We start from the raw sequence: 14,919 nt of genomic DNA, 5'->3' as shown, positions 1-14,919 counted from the left end.
TGAGTCTATTTGGATTTTTTCTATTTGGAATACGCTGGGTTTCTCTGATTTGCATATTTATGTCTTTTGTAAGGGTTGGTAAGTTTTCCAAATTATTTCCTCAAATATTCTTCCTAGTCTTTGCTCATCTTTTATCCCTCTGGGACAACAATCATTTTTATATTTGTGCACTTGATGTTTCAATAATTTCCTTGAAATCCAATTCAAATTTTTCCATCTTTTTCACCATTTATTGTTTTTACATTCAAATTTAGTTGCTCTGTATACCAGTTCATTTATTCTTTATTCTTCCTCTTCAAATCTGCTGCTGTATGTCTCTAGTATACTTGCAATTTGATCGACAGTGTTTTTCATTTCCATAAGAGCTGCTATTTTTCTATTTATTCTTTGAAATCCTTCTTTATGCTCTTCTAGTGTCTTCTTGATCTCCTTTATCTCTTTAGTCAACTTATTGAAGTTACTTAAGAGATTTGTGTGAACATCTTTGATTAGTTGCTCCAGATTCTGTGTCTCCAGTTTTTTAAATTTGGTTATTTGTCATAATTTCTTGGTGCTTCAAGTGTTTTGTGATTTTTTTGCTGGTTTCTTGGCATTTGATTATCTTGACGAGGTTATTTTGAAAATTGATTTCCCTCGCTCATCTAAGATTTTGTGGTTGCTAGAGCTTGCATTGAATGTTTCCTTTGATGCTTGGGTTGTCAGTAATTCCCACCAAACCAGGGTTGGAGCATCACACGAGAGATGCACCCCTTTTAGGAAGTCTGTTAAGGGCTGGGCAGAGAAGCAGCTTGTCAGGCTGCACTCCCCTATTTTCCCAGCAGATGGCGCTGTTGGGCCATCTCTACTCCACAACCCCAGCTCACCCCAATTGCAGGAGCCCAAGAAGGCAGCAATCCAGTCAAGGCCACGGTTCTCTGTGTGGGCTGGAGCTGTTGACTCCGGGGTGGTGGGTGGGCACTGTGCACCTTGGCTGAGACCCTGCCTGTGGACACAATGTGTCTCATGGTTTTGGGGCTTCACCATGGAAAGACCTCAGGCTGGGGGACTGAGAAGTTCAGCTTCCCCAGCTAGCAGCTGGCCCAGAAATTCTTTGCTTTTCCCTGGCCATCAAGACCTGGGTTTTTTTAGGACACTGCTTTGATAGTCGGGTCATTGCATTTCTCCACGAAAACAGAGCCAGGTTCCCACGCTTGAGGTGCAGAGCAGCTCCAGTGGGCCTGGGATGGGGTCTGGAAGGGCTCTGAAAGCGCTGTAATTCCCCTGCACTTCCTGGTCTGCTCAGCAGGTGGTGCTGTTGGGACTTACTTGTCCCCAGGAGCCCTTTACCTCCTGGAGCCCAGGCACCGTCTCCCTGAGCAGGACTGAAACTGCAGGGCTCCTGTACACTCACTTCCTGCTCACAACCTGGCTCAACGTGGAACTGTGTTCCCCACTTTCCTTGTGGCAGAGGACCCCCCAACTGCCCTAGTGTGCAGCTGTCCCCCAAGCAAGGATCAGGGCGGGGGTGGGCACCAGAACCCAGGGCTGGAAACTGTCTCATCCACGTTTTCTCAGACTTCTTATTCTCGCTGACCTGGATCTTGACGTGTCCTCCCCGCCCCCCAGGTCCCGAACAGCTGATGTGGATATTTCCTGCCTGGCTACTTGCTTCTCATAGGGAGGATTTTGCTATTCCCTCCCTAATCCTCTGTTCTGGAAACTCCTTCTTGCTGCCCTTTGGTACCCTGCCCTCCCTCACAGCTCTACGTCCTGCTCTGGGTCCCTGTGTCTGGATGTAGACGGGATCTGTCCTACTGCCGTGGACGCTGCCACCGTCTGTGTCCCAGGGGGAGGCAGGAGGGACCCGGGTTCTGCTTCTGGGCACTTCCTGAGGAATGTGGGACCAGGTGAGCAGAAGGGAGAAGGTCGGCCTGTCAGGGACAGAAGTTCACTCCCTGAGATGCTTCTTTCTTGGATTCGTGTTGTGGGATCTTTTTCCAGTCTACACCTTCCTCCGGAGTTCTGAACCAGAGAGAATTCCTTGTCTTTTACTGGATCTCCGGGGAGAGGTTTCCAGTAGCTGTTTACATCATCATGTTGATGATGTCACTCTTTCCTAGTGTTTGTAAACATTTTAAATGTTTGATTTAAAAAATTAAAAATTACTACTGCATTTTCTTGATTCAGCATTCACCCAGTTTCGGCAACCCTTTTACTGATTTCTGGAGTTTTGAGGATGATCATTGCCAGCTGTACAAATTATTCGAGAATTCTGTCGGAAAATGGAGCCCTGAAGCATCTTATGCTGTCATCTTGGCTGAATGGACTCCCCAGTTTGCCAGTTTGTTAGATTTTTAAAAAGAAAATTAAGTATGGAGCTGAGGAGACATCCATCATCTATCTCAACTCTGACCCAATACCAAAAAGAGAGAGAAACAGTAAATTCACCTTACCTAAAATAAATTCTAGGCTTGGGAGAATGAAGAAACTGATAAACAAAAACATATCATTACTTTTTATTTTATTATCCTTTACTAAGGTTGAATAATGAAGCTTGGATAGAGGGTCCCCTTTTTAAATACTGGGTGTAGAACTGCAATTACAAGTTCACTTCAGGCTGTAAGTGATAATAGTCGACCTGATTTTCATTTCTGGAAAGGGAATCATTCCATCCTGTCCCAAATTTGCCCCTCTTATAAATCAATTTTTTTATCTTATTTTTTAAAAGTTAGCATGTCTTTTGAAAAAAAAATCATTAATGTGATAAACATCCATAAAACTGGCACTTTGAATTGTTATGAGTTATGTGACAATTCCTTCATTATGACCCATTCTGGTAAAATTTTAAACAAAAAGTTAAAATGAGATTACCCATTGATTTAACACCATGTGTGCACTGTATGGTGTGAAGATTTGTCAATAAAAAAGTTTTAACAAAACTAAAAAAAAAAACACCAAACACGCTAAGAATGGAAATGTAATGGAGTACTGCGGTATTTGGGGCTTTTAAATTAGAGAATAATTGTAATTGGCTTTCTGGCAATAAAGGAATTTACACAGTGCTTACCTCTACATTAAGTGGTGTTGAGCTGAGTTTTGAATGGCCAAGCTTGATATATTGTTGGGGCATTCAGGAAAATATCCTATATGAGAGAAGAAATTTGAGATGGGAAAGATATTATACATCTTGAAAACCCTGCATATAAAACATGACACCATTTTGGAAAGAATGTGCAGGAAATCCAGAGAAAAGTACAAGGTGTTTTAAAAAAGAGAAGGAAAAAGATAAAAGTAAATGAGTAAGGAGAAAAGAGAAGAAATGGAAACGAGGAAGATGTGCGTTACATGAAAAAGGAAGGAAAGAGTATTACACAAAATAAACTACCATTTTCTGACTCTTCCCCCACAGAAAGAATTCAGAACTTCAGTTGCTGTAATGGAATCTCCCCAACTTCTGACCTGTTTGAGCATACAAGTGTCCTTCACCTCACTGGACTGAACAGAAACAGTAGGTAGCATTTCCTTTAAAAACTTTTCTTAAAGAGATATGCCAGATACAAAGGAGCACATGTTCTGCTCATCATGACATTAAAACACTCAGTTTGGGAAGGGACTGTGGTTGAACAAGTAGATTGATACAGATTAGCTATAGCTAATAATAGACAACTGTTTTATAGAACTTAGCATGAAAGGTGACACACTGATAGATGATATAGTAGAGAGATATAAATACATAGATGTATAAAATTTTCAAATAAACCTGTAAAATGAGGACTCTTTTTGAACTTTTAAAATGAGGAGACTGAAACAAAAAGAGGTTAAGTGACTTGGTCAAGTCCATGACTCATAGAGACTTAGACCAAGCAACACTTCCCGGATTCTGCATTCTTAACCTGACAGTATAGAGCAGATTCGAGACCCAGGTAGAGAGAGAAGGAGAAGAGAGAAAGAGAGGTGAGGTGGGGGAGATGAATCCTTCATATAACAGGTGGATACTCGAGCTCCACATAGAGGTTCTCGTACACAGGATATTTCAGATCTATCCCCTGTTCAATGCCAAATGCCAAGGCAGAGTTTATACAGAATTAGTCCATCTTTTGAGAACGTCTCATAACAATTATGGGGATTTTCACACCAACGTAGTTGAAGGGTTTGGAACGATGTCATGTAATAATTGAAACATAAAATCTGTGCTTAACTTTAAACCTTCTCTTTGTCATTCCAGCCATAAATAAGGTGAACACCACGGGAGAAGAAAATGTGTTTCCCAAGTACGTAGTTTTGTTGGGCGTCTCAGAGCATCCGTGGCTGGAGATGCCCCTCTGTGGAGTGGTGCTGCCCTGGTACATTCTGACCCTGCTGGGGAACAGCCTCATCATCCTTCTCTCCCCAGCAGAGCCCAACCCCAGACACCCAGGTTCTTCTTCCTCAACAACCTCTCAGTGCCAGACCCACCACCACCATTGGGCCTCAGCCACTGACTAACCTCTGGGAACCAAAGAAGACCATTGCTTCCTGGGGCTGCATCACACAGGCCTACCTCTTCCCCTGGACAAGATGTGCCGAGTGTGCCCTTTTGGCAGTGATGGCCTTAGATCGCTATGTGGCTATCTGCCGGCCACTTAGTACACTCTCATCATGTGCCCCTGGGTGTGTGTGTGCAGCTGGCATCTGCAGCCTGGCCCAGTGGCCTTGCCAATTCAGTGCTTCAAGCCACCCTTATCCTCCAACTTCACCGCTGTGGTCACCACACCCTGGACCAGTTCTTCTGTGAAGTCCCTGTTCTGATCAAGCTGGCCTGTGGAGACACCACTGCTAATGACCTGTCCCTGGCAGTGGGAGCTGTCCCTTTTGCACTAGTGGCTCCCTTACATGAACTGGTCTCTTACACCTTCATCGCCAGGGCTGTGCTAAGGTTACCTTCAGCTGAAGGAAGGTCTAAAGCCCTAAGCACCTGCAGTTCCCACATGACAGTCATCATAATGTACTTTGGGCCAGCCATCTACATGTACCTCCAACCTCCTGCCAATGGCACCCAGGCCAAGTTCATGTCCTCCTTCTACTGTGTCATCACACCACTACTGAATCCACTCATCCACACCTTCAGAAACAAGGATGTGAAGAGCTCATTGAACAGGGTCCTACAATCTCAGGGCAGGGTGAAATCCTAAAAAGTGTAGAAGTCATAAAAAGTCGGACCGTGTCTGCCTGTCTCCTGGAGCGACATGGACACCATCAGTAAGTACTAAGGCTTCCATGGTTCCAAATGAGTGTTCAAGGACACCAGGGGAAAATTCACATCTCTTAATCTTGACCACCCTGATATTTAGAGAAATTCCTCCTACTAGAAAGTGCTATATTTGGAATATCAAATACAGCTCTTTCTTGAGCCTGGCCACCTCTTTCCAGCAGACAGAACAAGTAGTAACATTCTCATATACGTGGGAGGGCGAACAACACCAGCATTTCGAATTCTGTCTCGTAAAACTCCCCTTTACAGGATTCCATAAATACATTTACTATTAACTTCTGTTCGGATCTTAACAAGTTTTCAAACAAGACTTGAAATAGATTCATCACATTTCCTGCCCAAACCATTCTCAAACTCTTATTTCTGCTCACAATTTTCTCCTTCATCGAACACCTTGTCACCCTGCCATTTATCATATTCTTACTCCATCAACATCCTCATCATCCCTCTTTGATCATTTATTCAAAGCAATAATTTTGCCCACATTATAACAAATTCACTTCACTTCCCAGATATATGTTTCACTATGCCTGTATAGATCTTACATGCATGAGGCATCCTCTGTATCTTTCTGGTTTCACCATCTCACCATAAGCTTTGAAAGATTAGGGATACCCCTCTTTCTTTGTGGATTGATGTGGCAGATTGAGCTCTGTACTCGAGAAATAAAACATGTTCTTAAACTTAATCCATTCCTGTTTGTGTGAACCAATTATAAGGACCTCCTGAAGATGTTCCTTTCTTTTTCGTGTGGCCCGTGAACCAGTATGGGTTCCCATCCTATTCCTGGAGGCCTTATGAAGAGAAAACCATGAGGAGAAGGCAGAAGCTAGAAGTCGATGGGAACCTGGGACGAGAGAAGCAGACACTGTCATGTGATGGGAAAGCCAAGAAACCAGGGATGACGGACAGACAGCGCTGCCCCGAGCTCAGGAGGAAGCACGCCTTTTCTAGCCTCTGAAACCATGAGCCAATAAATTCTTGTTCTTAAGGCAACCCATTTTGTGATATTTCTTATGGCAGTTGGGAAATGAAAACAACAGATCAATAAATTTTAGATTCTAAATACCTGATACAACTAATAAAAAAGCCGTGATAGAATAGGGTTTCGGCTAAGAGTTTATTATTTGCTGGTGATCAAGAAGCACGTGATGCCCCTATTTAATTTGTCTTAAGACACCTGCCAAAACCGTAGGTGACACACTTGTTGGGGGATACCTACTTTTACTCTTTTGTAACAAAGAAGGAGTTGAAGATTTTAGCTCACTAAAAGACTTGAATCAAACAGAGTTTCATAGTTAGGATTATTCTGTACCTATCCATATTATTTAAAAGCAGATATTAACAAAACTAGTTTCAACCTCTTCTTGGTGAGATATCTTCCTTTCTCTGAAAAGAAAAGAAATTGTATCTGAGAAGAAATTGACCCCCAAGCTCATGAAAAGAATTAAGAAAACTAGATACTTACTTACATATTTTAAAATTGACTTCACATTTTTTAGTAAGTTTAAACACTTGTAAAGGTGTATGCATGTTGTATTATTTACTATGTATTTAATTTAAATATATTTTTTATTAAACTAGGAAGCTGCAGATTTAGTTCATTCAATTTTGGGGAAACTTCTCCTATCTAACTACATAAGCAAATCCAGTCCTCATTTTCAAATCAATCAGGTTAATCAGACTTACTTTTCATTTGGAATATTCTGCTTTATTTCATTTTTATTCAAAAGGTGTATTTAATATGCATCTCTGTGGCCTCCTTCTCAAGTTTGGACTCCAACCCTAAAATAGAAATCGATAGGCAGGTGAGTAAAAAAGGAAAGGTAAACTAACATAGATTGATAGAAATGGATGGATGACAGTGAAAGCATCAGGTACTGGCAAGAGTTTCTCAGTTGGATGGAATCATGCCATGCTGCTTTCAATATTTCTTATGTAAGCTCACTTTGCTCTTTCAGGACTCTCCACCATAGGCAATGTATACATACATATATATATATATATATATTTTTTTTTTTTTTTTTTCATGGGCAGGCACCGGGAAATGAACCCGGATCTCCGGCATGGCAGGCAAGAACTGCCACTGCGCCACCAGTGCCCGCCCTGTATATGTTTTAATTATCCCTTTGTTTGGTGTGGATCCTCCCCCGTAGCAGTACTTAGTAATGTTACAGTCTGTGTAAAGAACACATTTTCTGTGGTAAAGTGGCAGAAGGACGCCTGTGAAGGGGTCACGATGGGAGCTGCAGTCTGCTTCTGGGTCCTCAGGCAGATCCAACTGGGGAAAGGCCATGGAGGAAAGCTGCGGGACATCTTGCATAATTTCCCTCAAAAATGGTTTTTAAGTTTATATGCAATATGTCTCATGCAGCCCTTAAGAAGTTCAGAAATTATTTCACTTCAGAATGAAAGACGAGGTAGAACAGTAGGTACCAGGGTCCTGCTCCTAGAAATTCTGTAAACAACATTATCTGGATGAAAACCTGGTCCTTGGTGAACCAAGTTTTCCCTGTGCTGTGCCCTGACAACCTTCCCTGGATCAGAGTAAGGGAGAATGAAGGCTGCAGGGGGGGAAACACAAAGGCCCTCGATGGCCAGACTTGGAGAACGGAAAGCACGGACTGACCAGAAATCCTCATGTAAACCGACACGCGGAAATAACATCAAGAGTGCAACTGTAGCTCATTCCAAATTAGGATCACGGCTCCTTGGGGAAAGTAAAGTGGGATTTTACTACTGACTGCAGTTCAGGGAGGAACAAGTGGAGTCCAGCCCCCACAAAGAATGAATGAGCTCTGGATCAGCCCATATAACTGAAAGATTTTCTGAGTTCAGTTATAAAGCAAGATTCACAGAAGTCTAGGTAACGTTACCCATTTTTTACACACTGATGAAAATATACATATATAAATACAAAATATATTAAAATTATACTATACATAAAATTTATTTATGTAATTTATATTTCTATAATATAACTATGTATATATTTTATAATATCCAATATGTTTTATAAACATAATATATAAATATGTTACATAAATTATGTAACTTTATGATATAATAAAGTTTGTGGTACAAGTGAATACATTAATGCAATATATGAAATATATTTATGCATGTGCATATTCATGAAAATGCATGAGTGTGGAGAATTGTACTGAAGAACACATCAACACTCCTAAATAGGGAAAGAGAGATCAGAGCACTCTGGAGGAATATAAATTTGGAAATCTGGAGAGACCCTAATTTTGCTGAAGTTCTTCGTCCTCCCCTTTTATTATCCAGACAGTTTCTGGGCATCAGGTTGTCGCCTCTCACATCTCTGCAAGGCCCCAATTTGTCAACATCCTAGAACAGAGGCATCATAATTAAGACGCTTCTATTGGACAAGAATTTTTTATTTTAATTTAATGCCCCATTTAATTTGATTCTAAGCAGGAAAAGTAACAAACAGAATGGTCCAGTGTTAAGGCATAAGGCAACCTAACGTTACCAAGATGAAGATTATCTGTGTTTTTCTTCTCCTGGACTCCATAAAGCTTTGACAGTCTCTCTATACTCTTTAGCTCTAACTCTGTTAGATGCATCAAATAATTACAGAAAACTATCTGGAAGTAAAGGTAAACTAATTATTCTGGAATAATCTCTAATAAAAGCCTTTTCTTCCAGCCTGTGAAATCATGAGAATCATACCATAATCTCTAATACTCATAAACTACCAGCAAACATAAAGGTATATTTACATTATAATTCAGAGTCATAGTCCTCAATGACCTGAAAATACTTTTAAAAGTATAATGCTTCACAAACACCAAGTTAAAGTCTGTCATGATCAGTTATCTGTCACATTATGTCCCCTTAGAAGGCTATTTAATTATTCTGCTTCTTTTGTTTGCCAGAATAATTCTTCAATTATTCTGAGAGTTCTTCAATTCTCATTTTTTCTATTTTTAAAAAATCTTGAGTCTTTAAAGTTTTATTTTTAAATTTGTATTTTTCCAATCCCAAACCTTCCATTATAAGTATAATTTTTCCATTTGGCTTCCAGTGTCTGGTTAATCTAAGAATACAGGCCTTATAGTGTGACACACAAGCTCTAACAGGCTTCTTTTTCATTCTGTACATGAGGAATACCCTGAAATTAATTAGTGATTCATAGAGAATATCTGATGGCTTTATTACTTATGTGGTTTTCATTGAGATACAGACCAGAAAATACATAATATATATTAGAATAGGTGCCAAAGAGGCCAGATCATAAGTGTTATAGAATTAGGGTCTGATTATCTTCTATTTATTCCTGGATAAAGATCTTACCCACAAATCTGATAAAGTTCTCATTACATTAACCAATCCATCATATAATATGGAACTTGTCATGTAATAGGATATCGTCAATTGAAAAATTGAGGACATGGAAGGGCAACGAAACTCCACTATTGCAGCAAACAGACTGCATGTCCCACTGAAGACAGGTGAATGCTAACTTCTTGATGGATTCAAGACAGACACGACTCAGAGATGTAACTATATACCATCCTGATCAGCGTCTGCTGATGGACATCCCAAAAGGCATTTGAACCTGATGAAGATAATAATGATAAGGTTGAAACCACATCCATAAGGAACTGTTTTCTGCCCACCGCTTTTCCCTGCTAGGGTTAGGTCTATATCTCATTACATAGTCTTTCTTAATCCTTCTGACAGCTGTATTTCTACAGTTTTGTAATTATTTGTTTAATGTCTTATTTTCTACACCATTCAGGCAGTTCCATATGGACCCCCAATTTTGGCGGGTTTATTGAAGTATAAATTACAAGCCATAAAATCCATCTGTTTTAATAAAGAGTTTGATGGTTAACACACAAATATTAGGAGTTAGGCAGCCACCATCACAAGCAAGTCTTAGAACTATGATCTGAAAAGTGTTCCTCAAGGGGACAAATAACTTCTTTTTTCCATTTATAATAATGCATTGTAGATAGTAAGCACTCCTTAAATATTTGTTTATGAACAATGATGAAAAGAAGGAAAGAATTGAAGGAAGGAAACTACAGACTATCACTTCTTAAATGTTGTACCAGAAATACACTAAAATATTTGCATATATCAATTATTCTTATAACAACCCAGCAGTCAGATTTTTTATATCTACTTTAAAGATAAGGAGACTAAGCCTCAGAAGACTTATGCAAATCATTCAAGTCCAAACCATTGAGTACTAGGATTTGATTCCAGTTCATTTGATGACAAAAGTCTATTTTTTACCACTACCAACTACCATTCTCGTGTTAAGTAAAATCATGAGATGTTTTCTTCTAGTTATTAGTATAAATCTTTTTTCCCTCACTCTAATCCTAACCACACCTGAAAGAGCATGTAATTAAAGAAATGCAGGGAATCTGTATAATCCCCTGCAATCAAACTCAACAGTTCATTTCAAGCAGAAGAAAACTCCTCTCTTCCTATGCTAGAACACTTGAAGATACCATATAGCTTTGACTCCTGGAAGGTTTCATCTTCAATCTCAATGACTATGGATGCACTAAGTACTGATTATCATTAATTTGACAATTAAACACGTTCATTTATTCACTGTTGGTTCAATCCTTAATCTGTTTTAGGATTCAGATTACCTTTTACCAGAATGGAGATTATTAATATCAATAACTTTATTAAAGCCCATAATATAATATTAGATAGAGAAAGAAATTTCAGAAAATCTTCATAAAAGGTCTGTTAGGATTAGGTTTGTCTTCATAAACAGAAAATCCAAATCAGTAGTGCAAACAGAAAGAAACTTATTACTCTCGTGTCCAAGTCTCTGGAGGTGAACATTTCATGGCACCTCCATAATCAGGTAAACTGGCTCCTTCTGAAGGTTCCTCCATTTTCAGTGTGTGGCTTTCATCTTCAAGGTTACTTCAAGGTCAAGTCTGGCTACCAGGGCTCCGTCACCAAGTTCACATTTCAGGCAAGAAAACACAAATGGAGTAGGAAGGATTGGCAAATATTGACCCAAATTCCCAGGACCCAACATCTCTTTGCGCCCTATTAGCTTTCCCTGTTTGTGAGGGAGGCTGGATAGTGTAACCCATTCACAGGGCACATTGCTGTCTGGAGTAAAAGAGGATGCTGGCTGAAGAAGGATGAAAGAATGTCAGTATTGCAGGGTGTTGAAAATAGGTGGTCATTTATACTTTAAAACTTCAACTTCTGTGTGAAACTAAAGTGAGAAATGTTTATCTGGTACAATTTATATTTTGACTAGTACATTTCCTGATTTAACTTGTATGGTCAGTTTAATTGAACACCATAAGTACATGGAAATGTGAATAGGGCATGAGATTTTGTCAGATTGTCCAGGTTAGTGTGATGGCCCTAAAAATTCCAGAGTGATTTGAACAGTGAATAAAGAAGTATTTTCAAAGTCCCCTTGGGGGAATGGGGAGAATTGGGAAAAAAATTCAACTTCCCCATTTGGAGAATTTCTGGTATTCTTGCAAGCAGTAGAGACAACCAATTCAATAGGCTGAGCCCTCAATCGTGGGCTTGCCCCTATGAAACTTACATCTGCAAAGGTTAGGCTAAGCCTATTTAAAATTATGCCTAAAAGTCATCCCCAGAGAACCTCTTCTGTCGCTCAGATGTGGCCTCTCTCTCTCTAAGCTGACACAGTTTACTCCCGGTGGTGTAAACCTCCGTAGCAACATGGGACAGAAATCCCGGGATGAGCCAGGACTTGGCATCAAGTGATTGAGAAAACCTTCTCAACCAAAAGGGGAAAGAGAGAAGTGAGACAAAATAAAGTGTCAGTGGTTGAGAGATTTCAAACAGAGTTGAGAGCTTATCCCGGAAGTTATCTTATGTATTATAGATATCCTCTTTTTAGTTTATGGTGTATTAGAGTAACTAGAGGGAAGTACCAGAAGATGTATTCCAGTAGCCATGCTTCTTGAAGATGATTGTATAATGATATAGCTTTTACAATGTAATTGCGTGATTGTGAAATCCTTTTGTCTGATGTTCCTTTTATTTAGGGTATGGACAAATGAATATAAAATTTAGATAAAAAATAACAAATAAGGGCCATGGTGGCTGAGCAGGTGGCATTCTTGCCTGCCATGCTGGAGATCCAGGTTTGCTTCCTGTTGCCTGCCCATGGAAATTAATTAATTAAATGAAATAAACAAATAATAAGGGAAACAAAGGTTAAAACAAATTGAGTAGATCAAATACTAGTGGTCAATGAAAGGGAGAAATAAGGAGTATGGCATGTATGAGTTTCTTCTTTTTTTTGTTTCTTTTGCTGGAGATATGCAAATGTTCAAAAAATGATCATGGTGATGAATATGCAACTATGTGATGAAATTGTGAGCCATTGACTGTACACTATGCATAGAATGCTTGTATGTCAAGATGTTTGTATGTCTGTTTGTTGTGTACAATAAAAATGTTTTAAAAAAAAAGAGGATGCTGGCAATAAGAGTGAGAGAAGAGATATATGACGAGGTCATGACTAGCGCAATGCCGTTTGGACCCATTGTCAGTTTCTGTCATGGGAATTTCCCTGTACAACTACATAAGCATTTTCTCATCACAAAACTGCTTACTCCATCAGAATTTTTTTTCCATTTGCAGTGATATTTATGTCTTTACATCTCTGGAAATTATCCCAGTTGGATGTCCATGACGGATCTAACTCTCAGTGGTAGAGAGAACAGTGGAGCAATTCTTGGGATCAGGAAGTTTCCCCACTTCATCCACAAAGCATTAAGCTCCCATCTTTCTTTGGGTCAGTCTTCACAGATTTTCACCCTTTTTCCTTCCTGTAACTTCAGACTGCTTCCTAGAACCCCAGAAAGCAAAAATAGAAGCCTAATCATTGTCGTAATATGACCACATGCCTTTCTCAGACATTTAGAGCCAGAAGCCAAACATGATGAGTTCAAAACCAAGAGAGGGAAAATATCTGCCCTAAAGTGCAACCACTCCATGGCAGTTTGAGCACCAGTTTTTCTTCATGTCAATTATAGTCCCTGACTATATAAATTGAAATTTCCTTTTCATGCTAACTCTCCATCAAAAGAGTTTTTGTTCCTTTCATGTGACAGATAAAACAGACTGTTGAAACCAAGTACAGAAGTAAAAAGAGCTCAAAGTTCATTACTTTGTGCCAGTTGCTGTCCTGAGTTCTTTATTCATATAGTCATTATAGCAGATTTTGGAAGACAATTTTAGTGTTCCTTCTGCTCAGCAAATGACAATACAGAGGCACAGAGAAGTTTAGTAAATTATTCAAAGACATGCAAGCAGTGAACTTGATGTTGAAGCCTCTTCAGGGTCCATGCTCTAACTGAACTACATGCTATGCATGTTAATTCTCTGCTCTGACTTCGGAGCATTTCCCCTCACCACAGTGAGTTAAAAAGACACAGTTTTCATTCACCTTCATTGATCCATTTTCTCTGGTCCTCTGATCTTCTAGGATTTATCTATAATTGCAAGTATTCTAGGCTCATGCACAACCTCAATTATCAGCTAAGCACTTACACACTAATTAAGCAAAACATCAGGGATAACTTTTTGCTCCAGAACAGAACAAGATGCTACTCTCAGTGGAGAAAAAGAGAAGAATCCCTATAGAATAGAGTGGAGAGGTTTAGATCAAATTTAAACATAGAAAATGAAAAGTCACCTAAAAACTTTATTCCCAGAAGTAACCTCCACCACATAAGTATATAAGTACGTTTGACCATTTAGGCTTATAGCGTGCTCCATAGTGTAAGCATATAAGTATGCTCTACCACATCTAAGTTTCTGTGGGTACTCTAAGGGGCAACACTAGAGCACAGTGGCAGAGTTTGCCCTTGCCAAGAAGTTTGGATTAAAAACTAAGTCTCCCCAATGATCACAGGGCAGCGAAGGCAGACTTTTCTTCTAGTCTGGGAATAATCTCTCTACACCAGCTTAGAGGGCAAGTTTCAGGTAAGGGGAAGCTCACAAGAGCCTCATCAGAGAAAATTGGCTGTGCCTTCCTGGAATACGGAGAGCATTCTCAATGACTTCAGTTTGTCTTCAGCTTCAGACAAACTAAAACCTGCAATGTTCAGTAGAGGTGGGTAAGGCTTTGATTGTATCGACACTTGTATGTGTCAGAGACCAAGGGGACATGGGATAGTGGCCAGGTGTGTCAATGAATAGTGGTCCTTTATTAGGCAACAGGTTGAAACTGTATAATTCAATCTCGAAAGACAATTAGGACAGAGCTGGTCACCCTGGCCTCTGGGCAGAGCATCTATCCAAACTTTGTCTGGACGGGTGGCCCTGAGCCTCTTTTCCTCTGAACCCTGATATTTGTGATGATGCCGAATCTAAGTCACAAGAGCAATACTGAGTTCAACATGCCTGTGGCGGGAGAAGACTAGCACAAGTAAAACCAAAAAGTCTCAGTCTTCAGTGAAAGCAAACTTTGAGCTGAATTTCAGTAGCAAATTGAAATATTTGGGGGATAAAAATGAAAAGACAATGGAGCGTGGGTGGAGAGCAGGCATATGCCTATCACCCTACTGGGGACTGAGCAATATTTCTCAGCCTCGGTGATTTGTGTCAGCTTGTAGTGATTGGTGCTCTCTCTGCATGCTGTTTGCAGTCCTTGACCTCTCTTAGTCTCACAGATCTGG

General features: G+C 39.9%; 1 long non-coding RNA gene across 1 annotated transcript in view; it reads right to left on the bottom strand.

The window, feature by feature from the left end:
- Nucleotides 1–3,012: 3,012 nt before the first annotated feature.
- LOC143664230 (uncharacterized) overlaps nt 3,013–14,919 on the bottom strand; it is a 109,198-nt gene continuing 97,291 nt past the window's right edge. Inside the window, exons 4-5 of the long non-coding RNA XR_013166384.1 lie at nt 6,920–7,015; nt 3,013–3,122 (exon numbers count right to left, since the gene is read on the bottom strand). This is a non-coding gene — a long non-coding RNA (uncharacterized LOC143664230). The remainder of the gene's footprint in view (nt 3,123–6,919; nt 7,016–14,919) is intronic.

This window comes from Tamandua tetradactyla, chromosome 20 (assembly GCF_023851605.1).
Source record: "Tamandua tetradactyla isolate mTamTet1 chromosome 20, mTamTet1.pri, whole genome shotgun sequence".
NCBI lineage: Eukaryota > Metazoa > Chordata > Mammalia > Pilosa > Myrmecophagidae > Tamandua > Tamandua tetradactyla.
Note: the sequence above shows the minus strand (reverse complement) of the source record. Positions and strands in the feature narration are given on the sequence as shown.